The 18172-nt window shown below is 26.8% G+C and overlaps 5 non-coding genes across 5 annotated transcripts; all 5 read left to right on the top strand.

Annotated features, from left to right (window-relative positions):
- Nucleotides 1-82, top strand: TRNAS-GCU (transfer RNA serine (anticodon GCU)). The gene has a single exon. It is a non-coding gene; the product is annotated as a tRNA-Ser (tRNA).
- A 3839-nt stretch (nt 83-3921) lies between these two features.
- TRNAS-GCU (transfer RNA serine (anticodon GCU)) lies at nt 3922-4003 on the top strand. The gene has a single exon. It is a non-coding gene; the product is annotated as a tRNA-Ser (tRNA).
- Nucleotides 4004-7452: 3449 nt separating this feature from the next.
- TRNAS-GCU (transfer RNA serine (anticodon GCU)) lies at nt 7453-7534 on the top strand. Its single transcript has one exon. It is a non-coding gene; the product is annotated as a tRNA-Ser (tRNA).
- A 5404-nt stretch (nt 7535-12938) lies between these two features.
- TRNAS-GCU (transfer RNA serine (anticodon GCU)) lies at nt 12939-13020 on the top strand. The gene has a single exon. It is a non-coding gene; the product is annotated as a tRNA-Ser (tRNA).
- A 1476-nt stretch (nt 13021-14496) lies between these two features.
- On the top strand, nt 14497-14578 carry TRNAS-GCU (transfer RNA serine (anticodon GCU)). The gene has a single exon. It is a non-coding gene; the product is annotated as a tRNA-Ser (tRNA).
- The last annotated feature ends 3594 nt before the right edge of the window (nt 14579-18172 follow it).

The following is an 18172-nucleotide window of genomic DNA, read 5'->3' on the forward strand; positions in this document are numbered from 1 at the left end:
GATGAGGTGGCCGAGAGGTTAAGGCGATGGACTGCTAATCCATTGTGCTCTGCACGCATGGGTTCAAATCCCATTCTCATCGTTGGTTTTCTCTTTGTTCATTCTTTTTGTCATTCATTTTGCATTATTTTATTAAATATTTTGATATGTCATATCATGACATACCATGACAAATCATTTTATATCATGACATATCATGACAAATCATTTTATATCATGACATATCATGACAAATCATATTATATCATGACATAATATCTTGACATATCAAATATCATATCATATCATGACATATATCATATCATTACATATCATATCATGACATATATAATATCATGACATATCATATCATGACATATCATGACATATCATATCATGACATATCATGACATATCATATCATGACATGATTTTTTGCATTATTTTTATCATTATATTTGAATTTTTAGATCGTTACATTATTTTTGCATTTTTTCCTTTTTGCATTGTTTTTAAAAAATCATTTTTTATTTTTTTCTATTTGTTATTCATTTTGCATTATTTTGTTAAATATTTTGATATGTCATATCATGACATATCATGACATATCATGACAAATCATATAATATCATGACATATAATCACATATCGTTACATATCATGACATAATATCATGACAAATCAAATATCATATCATGACATATATCATATCATGACATATCATATCATGACATATCATGACATATCATATCATGACATATCATGACATATCATGACATATCATATTATGACATGATTTTTTGCATTATTTTTATCATTACATTTGAATTTTTAGATCGTTACATTATTTTTGCATTTTTTTTTTTGCATTGTTTTTAAAAAAATCCTTTTTTATTTTTTTCTATTTGTCATTCATTTTGCATTATTTTGTTAAATATTTTGATATGTCATATCATGACATATCATGACAAATCATATTATATCATGACATATCATGACAAATCATATTATATCATAACATAATATCATGACATATCAAATATCATATCATATCATGACATATATCATATCATGACATATATCATATCATGACATATCATATCATGACATATATCATATCATGACATATCATATCATGACATATATATCATATCATGACATATCATGACAAATCATATTATATCATGACATATAATCACATATCGTGACATATCATGACATAATATCATGACATATCAAATATTATCATATCATGACATATTATATCATGACATATATCATATCATGACATATATCATATCATGACATACAGTATTTGTACAAATCATATCATATCATGACATGATTTTTTGCATTCTTTTTATAATTATATTTGAATTTTTTTATCGTTACATTAATTTTCGCATTATTTTTATCTTCTTTTTTTGCATTGTTTTTAAAAAAATCCTTTTTTATTTTTTTCTATAAATGAGGTGGCCGAGAGGTTAAGGCGATGGACTGCTAATCCATTGTGCTCTGCACGCATGGGTTCAAATCCCATTCTCATCGTTGGTTTTCTCTTTGTTCATTCTATTTGTCATTCATTTTGCATTATTTTATTAAATATTTTGATATGTCATATCATGACATATCATGACAAATCATATTATATCATGACATATAATCACATATCGTTACATATCATGACATAATATCATGACATATCAAATATCATATCATATCATGACATATATCATATCATGACATATCATATCATGACATATATCATATCATGAAATATATCATATCATGACATATATCATATCATGACATATATCATATCATGACATATATCATATCATGACATATATCATATCATGACATACAGTATTTGTACAAATCATATCATGACATATCATATCATGACATGATTTTTTGCATTCTTTTTATAATTATATTTGAATTTTTTTATCGTTACATTAATTTTCGCATTATTTTTATCTTCTTTTTTTGCATTGTTTTTAAAAAAATCCTTTTTTATTTTTTTCTATAAATGAGGTGGCCGAGAGGTTAAGGCGATGGACTGCTAATCCATTGTGCTCTGCATTCATGGGTTCAAATCCCATTATCATCGTTGGTTTTCTCTTTGTTCATTCTATTTGTCATTCATTTTGCATTATTTTATTAAATATTTTGATATGTCATATCATGACATACCATGACAAATCATTTTATATCATGACATATCATGACAAATCATTTTATATCATGACATATCATGACAAATTATATTATATCATGACATAATATCTTGACATATCAAATATCATATCATATCATGACATATATCATATCATTACATATCATATCATGACATATATAATATCATGACATATCATATCATGACATATCATGACATATCATATCATGACATATCATGACATATCATATCATGACATGATTTTTTGCATTATTTTTATCATTATATTTGAATTTTTAGATCGTTACATTATTTTTGCATTTTTTTCTTTTTTGCATTGTTTTTAAAAAATCATTTTTTATTTTTTTCTATTTGTCATTCATTTTGCATTATTTTGTTAAATATTTTGATATGTCATATCATGACATATCATGACATATCATGACAAATCATATTATATCATGACATATAATCACATATCGTTACATATCATGACATAATATCATGACAAATCAAATATCATATCATGACATATATCATATCATGACATATCATATCATGACATATCATGACATATCATATCATGACATATCATGACATATCATGACATATCATATTATGACATGATTTTTTGCATTATTTTTATCATTACATTTGAATTTTTAGATCGTTACATTATTTTTGCATTTTTTTTTTTTGCATTGTTTTTAAAAAAATACTTTTTTATTTTTTTCTATTTGTCATTCATTTTGCATTATTTTGTTAAATATTTTGATATGTCATATCATGACATATCATGACAAATCATATTATATCATGACATATCATGACAAATCATATTATATCATAACATAATATCATGACATATAAAATATCATATCATATCATGACATATATCATATCATGACATATACCATATCATGACATATCATATCATGACATATATCATATCATGACATATCATATCATGACATATATATCATATCATGACATATCATGACAAATCATATTATATCATGACATATAATCACATATCGTGACATATCATGACATAATATCATGACATATCAAATATTATCATATCATGACATATTATATCATGACATATATCATATCATGACATATATCATTTCATGACATATCATACCAAATTATATCATGACAAATCATATCATGATAAATCATATCATGACATATATCATGACATATACAGCAGCGGCAGCTCTTATTCGAGCAAAAGCCGCTGGCTGTATGTGGCTGGGAAGCGGGTAGCCGCGGCGCGTGGCGGCGCACTGTGACGTCACAGTCACAGGCGCGCCCGGCTTCCCCGTCTTCCCCGGCTTCCCCAGGCTTCCCCGACACCCCTGGAGATGAAATTAAGGTAAGCGGGGGTTCGGGGAAGCAGAGTGGCAGAGCAGATGGGGTACAGGGGTCCGGAAGGGTGTGTAAATTGCGCGCGATGGAGGAGGGGGGGTGAGTGGGGAAACGCGGCGGCGCGCGTGCATTACTGGCGGCAGCTGGGGCAGATCCCGGCATGCCGCCGGTATTTAGTGCAATAAGATATGTCGCTACTGTATCATATCATGACATATATCATATCATGACATACAGTATTTGTACAAATCATATCATAACATGACATGATATTTTGCATTCTTTTTATAATTATATTTGAATTTTTTTATCGTTACATTAACTTTTGCATTATTTTTATCTTTTTTTTTGGATTGTTTTTAAAAAAATCCTTTTTTATTTTTTTCTATTGATGAGGTGGCCGAGAGGTTAAGGCGATGGACTGCTAATCCATTGTGCTCTGCACGCATGGGTTCAAATCCCATTCTCATCGTTGGTTTTCTCTTTGTTCATTCTATTTGTCATTCATTTTGCATTATTTTTTAAATATTTTAATATGTCATATCATGACATATCATGACAAATCATATTATATCATGACATATCATGACAAATCATATTATATCATAACATAATATCATGACATATAAAATATCATATCATATCATGACATATATCATATCATGACATATATCATATCATGACATATCATATCATGACATATATCATATCATGACATATATCATATCATGACATATTATGACAAATTATATCATGACATATCATGACATATCATATCATGACATGATTTTTTGCATTATTTTTATAATTATATTTGCATTTTTATATCGTTACATTATTTTTGCATTTTATTCTTTTTTGCATTGTTTTTAAAAAAAATCCTTTTTAATTTTTTTATATAGATGAGTTGGCCGAGAGGTTAAGGTGATGGACTGCTAATCCATTGTGTTCTGCATTCAAGGGTTCAAATCCCATTCTCATCGTTGGTTTTCTCTTTGATCATTCTATTTGTCATTCATTTTGCATTATTTTGTTAAACAATTTTAATATGTCATATCATGACATATCATGACAAATCATATTATATCATGACATATCATGACAAATCATATTATATCATAACATAATATCATGACATATAAAATATCATATCATATCATGACATATATCATATCATGACATATATCATATCATGACATATCATATCATGACATATATCATATCATGACATATCATGACAAATCATATTATATCATGACATATAATCACATATCGTGACATATCATGACATAATATCATGACATATCAAATATTATCATATCATGACATATTATATCATGACATATATCATATCATGACATATATCATTTCATGACATATCATACCAAATTATATCATGACAAATCATATCATGATAAATCATATCATGACATATATCATGACATATATCATATCATGACATATATCATATCATGACATACAGTATTTGTACAAATCATATCATATCATGACATGATTTTTTGCATTCTTTTTATAATTATATTTGAATTTTTTTATCGTTACATTAATTTTCGCATTATTTTTATCTTCTTTTTTTGCATTGTTTTTAAAAAAATCCTTTTTTATTTTTTTCTATAAATGAGGTGGCCGAGAGGTTAAGGCGATGGACTGCTAATCCATTGTGCTCTGCATTCATGGGTTCAAATCCCATTATCATCGTTGGTTTTCTCTTTGTTCATTCTATTTGTCATTCATTTTGCATTATTTTATTAAATATTTTGATATGTCATATCATGACATACCATGACAAATCATTTTATATCATGACATATCATGACAAATCATTTTATATCATGACATATCATGACAAATTATATTATATCATGACATAATATCTTGACATATCAAATATCATATCATATCATGACATATATCATATCATTACATATCATATCATGACATATATAATATCATGACATATCATATCATGACATATCATGACATATCATATCATGACATATCATGACATATCATATCATGACATGATTTTTTGCATTATTTTTATCATTATATTTGAATTTTTAGATCGTTACATTATTTTTGCATTTTTTTCTTTTTTGCATTGTTTTTAAAAAATCATTTTTTATTTTTTTCTATTTGTCATTCATTTTGCATTATTTTGTTAAATATTTTGATATGTCATATCATGACATATCATGACATATCATGACAAATCATATTATATCATGACATATAATCACATATCGTTACATATCATGACATAATATCATGACATATCAAATATCATATCATGCCATATATCATATCATGACATATCATATCATGACATATCATGACATATCATATCATGACATATCATGACATATCATGACATATCATGACATATCATATCATGACATGATTTTTTGCATTATTTTTATCATTACATTTGAATTTTTAGATCGTTACATTATTTTTGCATTTTTTTTTGCATTGTTTTTAAAAAAATCCTTTTTTATTTTTTTTCTATTTGTCATTCATTTTGCATTATTTTGTTAAATATTTTGATATATCATATCATGACATATCATGACAAATCATATTATATCATGACATATAATCACATATCGTTACATATCATGACATAATATCATGACATATCAAATATCATATCATATCATGACATATATCATATAATGACATATCATATCATGACATATATCATATCATGACATACAGTATTTGTACAAATCATATCATGACATATCATGACATATCATATCATGACATGATTTTTTGCATTCTTTTTATAATTATATTTGAATTTTTTTATCGTTACATTAATTTTCGCATTATTTTTATCTTCTTTTTTGCATTGTTTTAAAAAAAATCCTTTTTTATTTTTATCTATAGATGAGGTGGCCGAGAGGTTAAGGCGATGGACTGCTAATCCATTGTGCTCTGCACGCATGGGTTCAAATTCCATTCTCATCATTGGTTTTCTCTTTGTTCATTCTGTTTGTCATTCATTTTGCATAATTTTATTAAATGTTTTGATATGTCATATCATGACATATCATGACAAACCATATTATATCATGACATATCATGACAAATCATATTATATCATAACATAATATCATGACATATAAAATATCATATCATATCATGACATATATCATATCATGACATATATCATATCATGACATATATCATATCATGACATTTATCATATCATGACATTTATCATATCATGACATATATCATATCATGACATATCATGACATGTCATGACAAATTATATCATGACATATCATGACATATCATATCATGACATGATTTTTTGCATTATTTTTATAATTATATTTGCATTTTATATCGTTACATAATTTTCGCATTTTTTTTCTTTTTTGCATTGTTTTTAAAAAAATCCTTTTTTTTTTTTTCTATACTGTAGATGTGGTGGCCGATAGGTTAAGGCGATGGACTGCTAATCTATTGTGCTCTGCATGCATGGGTTCATATCCCATTCTCATCGTTGGTATTTGCTATGTTCATTCTATTTGTCATTCATTTTACATTATTTTGTTAAATATTTTGATATGACATATCATGACATATCATGACATATCATGACAAATCATATTATATCATGACATATAATCACATATCGTGACATATCATGACATAATATCATGACATATCAAATATTATCATATCATGACATATATCATATCATGACAAACAGTATTTGTACAAATCACATCATGACATATCATGACATATCATATCATGACATGATTTTTTGCATTCTTTTTATAATTATATTTGAATTTTTTTATCGTTACATTAATTTTCGCATTATTTTTATCTTCTTTTTTGCATTGTTTTAAAAAAAATCCTTTTTTATTTTTATCTATAGATGAGGTGGCCGAGAGGTTAAGGCGATGGACTGCTAATCCATTGTGCTCTGCACGCATGGGTTCAAATCCCATTCTCATCATTGGTTTTCTCTTTGTTCATTCTGTTTGTCATTCATTTTGCATAATTTTATTAAATGTTTTGATATGTCATATCATGACATATCATGACAAACCATATTATATCATGACATATCATGACAAATCATATTATATCATAACATAATATCATGACATATAAAATATCATATCATATCATGACATATATCATATCATGACATATATCATATCATGACATATATCATATCATGACATTTATCATATCATGACATTTATCATATCATGACATATATCATATCATGACATATCATGACATGTCATGACAAATTATATCATGACATATCATGACATATCATATCATGACATGATTTTTTGCATTATTTTTATAATTATATTTGCATTTTATATCGTTACATAATTTTCGCATTTTTTTTCTTTTTTGCATTGTTTTTAAAAAAAATCCTTTTTTTTTTTTTCTATACTGTAGATGTGGTGGCCGATAGGTTAAGGCGATGGACTGCTAATCTATTGTGCTCTGCATGCATGGGTTCATATCCCATTCTCATCGTTGGTATTTGCTATGTTCATTCTATTTGTCATTCATTTTACATTATTTTGTTAAATATTTTGATATGACATATCATGACATATCATGACATATCATGACAAATCATATTATATCATGACATATAATCACATATCGTGACATATCATGACATAATATCATGACATATCAAATATTATCATATCATGACATATATCATATCATGACTTTTATCATATCATCACATATATAATATCATGACATTTCATATCATGACATATGACATATATCATATATGACATATATCATATCATGACATATATCATTTCATGGCATATCATAACAAATTATATCATGACAAATCATATCATGACAAATCATATCATGACATATATCATGACATATATCATATCATGACATATATCATATCATGACATACAGTATTTGTACAAATCATATCATATCATGACATGATTTTTTGCATTCTTTTTATAATTATATTTGAATTTTTAGATCGTTACATTATTTTAGCATTTTTTTCTTTTTTGCATTGTTTTTAAAAAAATCCTTTTTTATTTTTTTCTATTTGTCATTCATTTTGCATTATTTTGTTAAATATTTTGATATGTCATATCATGACATATCATGACATATCATGACAAATCATATTATATCATGACATATAATCACATATCGTTACATATCATGACATAATATCATGACATATCAAATATCATATCATATCATGACATATATCATATCATGACATATCATATCATGACATATATCATATCATGACATATATCATATCATGACATATATAATATCATGACATACAGTATTTGTACAAATCATATCATGACATATCATGACATATCATATCATGACATGATTTTTTGCATTCTTTTTATAATTATATTTGAATTTTTTTAACGTTACATTAATTTTCGCATTATTTTTATCTTCTTTTTTTGCATTGTTTTTAAAAAAATCCTTTTTTATTTTTATCTATAGATGAGGTGGCCGAGAGGTTAAGGCGATGGACTGCTAATCCATTGTGCTCTGCATGCATTGGTTCAAATCCCATTCTCATCGTTGGTTTTCTCTTTGTTCATTCTATTTGTCATTCATTTTGCATTATTTTTTTAAATATTTTAATATGTCATATCATGACATATCATGACAAATCATATTATATCATGACATATCATGACAAATCATATTATATCATAACATAATACACTGGCGACACACTTTATTCGAGCTCGGCTAGTCCCACGAATTCGGGTATACCCGGGTGTATTGAGGTTTGTGACTGTTTTCTGCCCGAGTGCATTGAGGTATTTTCCAGGCAGGGATTGAAGCATTGTATTCCCGCTGGCTGCAATATTGCACAGTATATATATATATACTGCATTACAATTCATGAATTTATGCCATCTGGTAGACACGCGAAGCATTGCAGCCTATTAAATCCTAATCATTATCATTTAACAGATCAGCCGCCCGTCAGCCAGGCATGAAACCAGGCTGGGAAGGCAAACGCAACGGGGCTTGTCAGAGGTGAGGAGCGGCGCATTCCAGGTATCTGCCAGGTACATACTGGGTATTTGCTCGAATAAAGTGTGTCGGTGCAGTATCATGACATATAAAATATCATATCATATCATGACATATATCATATCATGACATATATCATATCATGACATATCATATCATGACATATATCATATCATGACATATCATATCATGACATATTATGACAAATTATATCATGACATATCATGACATATCATATCATGACATGATTTTTTGCATTATTTTTATAATTATATTTGCATTTTTTATATCGTTACATTATTTTTGCATTTTATTCTTTTTTGCATTGTTTTTAAAAAAAATCCATTTTTGTTTTTTTCTATAGATGAGTTGGCCGAGAGGTTAAGGTGATGGACTGCTAATCCATTGTGTTCTGCGTGCATGGGTTCAAATCCCATTCTCATTGTTGGTTTTCTCTTTGTTCATTCTATTTGTCATTCATTTTGCATTATTTTATTAAATATTTTGATATGTCATATCATGACATACCATGACAAATCATTTTATATCATGACATATCATGACAAATCATTTTATATCATGACATATCATGACAAATAATATTATATCATGACATAATATCTTGACATATCAAATATCATATCATATCATGACATATATCATATCATTACATATCATATCATGACATATATAATATCATGACATATCATATCATGACATATCATGACATATCATATCATGACATATCATAACATATCATATCATGACATGATTTTTTGCATTATTTTTATCATTATATTTGAATTTTTAGATCGTTACATTATTTTTGCATTTTTTTCTTTTTTGCATTGTTTTAAAAAAATCGTTTTTTATTTTTTTCTATTTGTCATTCATTTTGCATTATTTTGTTAAATATTTTGATATGTCAAAACATATCATGACATATCATGACAAATCATATTATATCATGACATATAATCACATATCGTTACATATCATGACATAATATCATGACATATCAAATATCATATCATATCATGACATATATCATATCATGACATATCATATCATGACATATATCATATCATGAAATATATCATATCATGACATATATCATATCATGACATATATCATATCATGACATAACATATCATGACATATATCATATCATGACATATATCATATCATGACATATATCATATCATGACATATATCATATCATGACATATATCATATCATGACATATATCATAACATGTCCGGGATGGGAAGGGAGCGAAGATAGCAGGGATACACCATGAAAAATAAAAAATAAATGCATACAATAGTGTAATAAGTTCTTTTCAATCTGGATAAAACATGTATGTCTTGGCTCTATAGCAATGCCTACTTACAGCAGGTCAAAAGGTAAAAAGCATTGATCTACACAGCAGGTAGAAAGGTGTCAGGATCTTCAGGAACAACAGCCCAGGTTTACAGCATAAGAAATCAGCACCTCAGCTCAGACGTCAGTAGATGTGAGTGGATCAGAGACATGCAAAAGAAAGGCAGACCATAGTGTCGATCGTGCATAAAATTTATATAAACAAACAACAAATTTTAGGAATTGTACTCACATTGTGTACATAATCATAGTTCACATAAGGCTTTACTTGAGGCAAATGGAGTGCTGGTTCAGTGTGGAGCAGCTCACCGGGGATCTTCTCCTTAGACTCACAACAGACCGGGTGGGAGATGGCGTCTGACGTCACATCCGCTGTTGGGGTGACGGCATCCGGTCTTGGAGGCAAACGGTGGGGGACCTCAGCAACTCTGAAGCCTTCAGTAGAAAGAGCAGCTGCAGCAATGAAAGTGGCTCTACGCATTTCGTCGTACTAGACAACTTCCTCAGGAGCAATGATATATCATATCATGACATACAGTTTTTGTACAAATCATATCATGACATATCATGACATATCATATCATGATTTTTTGCATTCTTTTTATAATTATATTTGAATTTTTTTATCGTTACATTAATTTTCGCATTATTTTTATCTTCTTTTTTTGCATTGTTTTTAAAAAAAATCCTTTTTTATTGTTATCTATAGATGAGGTGGCCGAGAGGTTAAGGCGATGGACTGCTAATCCATTGTGCTCTGCATGCATTGGTTCAAATCCCATTCTCATCGTTGGTTTTCTCTTTGTTCATTCTATTTGTCATTCATTTTGCATTATTTTTTAAATATTTTAATATGTCATATCATGACATATCATGACAAATCATATTATATCATGACATATCATGACAAATCATATTATATCATAACATAATATCATGACATATAAAATATCATATCATATCATGACATATATCATATCATGACATATCATATCATGACATATATCATATCATGACATATATCATATCATGACATATATCATATCATGACATATCATATCATGACATATATCATATCATGACATATATCATATCATGACATATATCATATCATGACAAACAGTATTTGTACAAATCATATCATGACATATCATGACATATCATGACAAATCATATTATATCATGTCATATCATGACAAATCATATTATATCATTACATAATATCATGATATATCAAATATCATATCATATCATGACATATATCATATCTTGACATATCATATCATGACATATATCATATCATGACATATCATGACATATCATGACAAATTATATCATGACATATCATGACATATCATATCATGACATGATTTTTTGCATTATTTTTATAATTATATTTGCATTTTTATATCGTTACATAATTTTCGCATTTTTTTTCTTTTTTGCATTGTTTTTAAAAAAAACCTTTTTTATTCTTTTCTATAGATGAGGTGGCCAAGAGGTTAAGGCGATGGACTGCTAATCCATTGTGCTCTGCATGCATGGGTTCATATCCCATTCTCATCGTTGGTATTCGCTTTGTTCATTCTATTTGTCATTCATTTTGCATTATTTTGTTAAATATTTTTATATGTCATATCATGACATATCATGACAAATCATATTATATCATGACATATAATCACATATCGTGACATATCATGACATAATATCATGACATATCAAATATTATCATATCATGACATATATCATATCATGACAAACAGTATTTGTACAAATCACATCATGACATATCATGACATATCATATCATGACATGATTTTTTGCATTCTTTTTATAATTATATTTGAATTTTTTTATCGTTACATTAATTTTCGCATTATTTTTATCTTCTTTTTTTGCATTGTTTTTAAAAAAATCCTTTTTTATTTTTATCTATAGATGAGGTGGCCGAGAGGTTAAGGCGATGGACTGCTAATCCATTGTGCTCTGCACGCATGGGTTCAAATCCCATTCTCATCGTTGGTTTTCTCTTTGTTCATTCTATTTGTCATTCATTTTGCATTATTTTATTTAATATTTTGATATGTCATATCATGACATATCATGACAAATCATATTATATCATGACATATAATCACATATCATGACATATCATGACATAATATCATGACATATCAAATATTATCATATCATGACATATATCATATCATGACATTTATCATATCATAACATATATCTTATCATGACATATCATATCATGACATATCATGACATATCATGACAAATCATATCATGACATATCATGACATATCATATCATGACATGATTTTTTGCATTATTTTTATCATTATATTTGCATTTTTATATCGTTACATTATTTTTGCATTTTTTTCCTTTTTTGCATTGTTTTTAAAAAAAACCTTTTTTATTTTTTTCTATAGATGAGGTGGCCGAGAGGTTAAGGCAATGAACTGCTAATCCATTGTGCTCTGCATGCATTGGTTCAAATCCCATTCTCATCGTTGGTTTTCTCTTTGTTCATTCTATTTGTCATTCATTTTGCATTATTTTTTTAAATATTTTAATATGTCATATCATGACATATCATGACAAATCATATTATATCATGACATATCATGACAAATCATATTACATCATAACATAATATCATGACATATAAAATATCATATCATATCATGACATATATCATATCATGACATATATCATATCATGACATATCATATCATGACATATATCATATCATGACATATCATATCATGACATGATTTTTTGCATTATTTTTATAATTATATTTGCATTTTTATATCGTTACATAATTTTCGCATTTTTTTTCTTTTTTGCATTGTTTTTGAAAAAATCCTTTTTTTTTCTATAGATGAGGTGGCCGATAGGTTAAGGCGATGGACTGCTAATCCATTGTGCTCTGCACGCATGGTTTCAAATCCCATTCTCATCGTTGGTTTTCTCTTTTTTCATTCTATTTGTCATTCATTTTGCATTATTTTGTTAAACATTTTTATATGTCATATCATGACATATCATGACAAATCATATTATATCATGACATATAATCACATATCGTGACATATCATGACATAATATCATGACATATCAAATATTATCATATCATGACATATATCATATCATGACTTTTATCATATCATCACATATATAATATCATGACATTTCATATCATGACATATTATATCATGACATATATCATATCATGACATATATCATATCATGACATATCATATCATGACATATATCATATCATGACATATATCATATCATGACATACAGTATTTGTACAAATCATATCATGACATATGACATATCATATCATGACATGATTTTTTGCATTCTTTTTATAATTATATTTGAATTTTTTTATCGTTACATTAATTTTCGCTTTATTTTTATCTTCTTTTTTTGCATTGTTTTAAAAAAAATCCTTTTTTATTTTTTTCTATAGATGAGGTGGCCGAGAGGTTAAGGCGATGGACTGCTAATCCATTGTGCTCTGCACGCATGGGTTCAAATCCCATTCTCATCGTTGTTTTTCTCTTTGTTCATTCTATTTGTCATTCATTTTGCATTATTTTATTAAATATTTTGATATGTCATATCATGACATATCATGACAAATCATATTATATCATGACATATAATCACATATCATGACATATGACATAATATCATGACATATCAAATATTATCATATCATGACATGTATCATATCATAACATATATCTTATCATGACATATCATATCATGACATATCATGACATATCATGACAAATCATATCATGACATATCATGACATATCATATCATGACATGATTTTTTGCATTATTTTTATCATTATATTTGCATTTTTATATCGTTACATTATTTTTGCATTTTTTTTCTTTTTTGCATTGTTTTTAAAAAAAACCTTTTTTATTTTTTTCTATAGATGAGGTGGCCGAGAGGTTAAGGCAATGGACTGCTAATCCATTGTGCTCTGCATGCATTGGTTCAAATCCCATTCTCATCGTTGGTTTTCCCTTTGTTCATTCTATTTGTCATTCATTTTGCATTATTTTTTTTAATATTTTAATATGTCATATCATGACATATCATGACAAATCATATTATATCATGACATATCATGACAAATCATATTATATCATAACATAATATCATGACATATAAAATATCATATCATATCATGACATATATCATATCATGACATATATCATATCATGACATATATCATATCATGACATATATCATATCATGACATATATCATATCATGACATATATCATATCATGACATATATCATATCATGACATATAATGACAAATTATATCATGACATATCATGACATATCATATCATGACTTGATTTTTTGCATTATTTTTATCATTATATTTGAATTTTTAGATCGTTACATTATTTTTGCATTTTTTTTCTTTTTGCATTGTTTTTAAAAAAAACCTTTTTTATTTTTTTCTATAGATGAGGTGGCCGAGAGGTTAAGGCAATGGACTGCTAATCCATTGTGCTCTGCATGCATTGGTTCAAATCCCATTCTCATCGTTGGTTTTCCCTTTGTTCATTCTATTTGTCATTCATTTTGCATTATTTTTTTAAATATTTTAATATGTCATATCATGACATATCATGACAAATCATATTATATCATGACATATCATGACAAATCATATTATATCATAACATAATTTCATGACATATAAAATATCATATCATATCATGACATATATCATATCATGACATATATCATATCATGACATATATCATATCATGACATATATCATATCATGACATATATCATATCATGACATATCATATCATGACATATCATGACAAATTATATCATGACATATCATGACATATCATATCATGACATGATTTTTTGCATTATTTTTATCATTATATTTGAATTTTAGATCGTTACATTATTTTTGCATTTTTTTCTTTTTTGCATTATTTTTAAAAAAATCCTTTTTTATTTTTTTCTATTTGTCATTCATTTTGCATTATTTTGTTAAATATTTTGATATGTCATATCATGACATATCATGACAAATCATATTATATCATGACATATAATCACATATCGTTACATATCATGACATAATATCATGACATATCAAATATCATATCATATCATGACATATATCATATCATGACATATCATATCATGACATATATCATATCATGACATATATCATATCATGACATATATCATATCATGACATATATCATATCATGACATATCATATCATGACATATCATGACAAATTATATCATGACATATCATGACATATCATATCATGACTTGATTTTTTGCATTATTTTTATCATTATATTTGAATTTTTAGATCGTTACATTATTTTTGCATTTTTTTTCTTTTTTGCATTGTTTTTAAAAAAAACCTTTTTTATTTTTTTCTATAGATGAGGTGGCCGAGAGGTTAAGGCAATGGACTGCTAATCCATTGTGCTCTGCATGCATTGGTTCAAATCCCATTCTCATCGTTGGTTTTCCCTTTGTTCATTCTATTTGTCATTCATTTTGCATTATTTTTTTAAATATTTTAATATGTCATATCATGACATATCATGACAAATCATATTATATCATGACATATCATGACAAATCATATTATATCATAACATAATATCATGACATATAAAATATCATATCATATCATGACATATATCATATCATGACATATATCATATCATGACATATATCATATCATGACATATATCATATCATGACATATATCATATCATGACATATCATCTCATGACATATATCATATCATGACATATCATATCATGACATATCATGACAAATTATATCATGACATATCATGACATATCATATCATGACATGATTTTTTGCATTATTTTTATAATTATATTTGCATTTTTATATCGTTACATAATTTTCGCATTTTTTTTCTTTTTTGCATTGTTTTTAAAAAAATCCTTTTTTATTTTTTTTTCTATAGATGTGGTGGCCGATAGGTTAAGGCGATGGACTGCTAATCCATTGTGCTCTGCATGCATGGGTTCATATCCCATTCTCATCGTTGGTATTCGCTTTGTTCATTCTATTTGTCATTCATTTTGCATTATTTTGTTAAATATTTTTATATGTCATATCATAACATATCATGACAAATCATATTATATCATGACATATAATCACATATCGTGACATATCATGACATAATATCATGACATATCAAATATTATCATATCATGACATATATCATATCATGACATATATCATATCATGACTTTTATCATATCATCACATATATAATATCATGACATTTCATATCATGACATATTATATCATGACATATATCATATCATGACATATTTCATTTCATGACATATCATAACAAATCATATCATGACAAATCATATCATGACAAATCATATCATGACATATCATATCATGACATATATCATATCATGACATATATCATATCATGACATATATCATATCATGACATACAGTATTTGTACAAATCATATCATGACATATCATGACATATCATATCATGACATGATTTTTTGCATTCTTTTTATAATTATATTTGAATTTTTTTATCGTTACATTAATTTTCGCATTATTTTTATCTTCTTTTTTTGCATTGTTTTTAAAAAAAATCCTTTTTTATTTTTTTCTATAGATGAGGTGGTCGAGAGGTTAAGGCGATGGACTGCTAATCCATTGTGCTCTGCACGCATGGGTTCAAATCCCATTCTCATCGTTGGTTTTCTCTTTGTTCATTCTATTTGTCATTCATTTTGCATTATTTTATTAAATATTTTGATATGTCATATCATGACATACCATGACAAATCATTTTATATCATGACATAGCATGACAAATCATTTTATATCATGACATATCATGACAAATCATATTATATCATGACATAATATCATGACATATCAAATATCATATCATATCATGACATATATCATATCATTACATATCATATCATGACATATATAATATCATGACATATCATATCATGACATATCATGACATATTATATCATGACATATCATGACATATCATATCATGACATGATTTTTTGCATTATTTTTA

Source organism: Ascaphus truei, assembly GCF_040206685.1.
Source record: "Ascaphus truei isolate aAscTru1 chromosome 23 unlocalized genomic scaffold, aAscTru1.hap1 SUPER_23_unloc_1, whole genome shotgun sequence".
In the NCBI taxonomy this organism is placed as follows: Eukaryota; Metazoa; Chordata; class Amphibia; order Anura; family Ascaphidae; genus Ascaphus; species Ascaphus truei.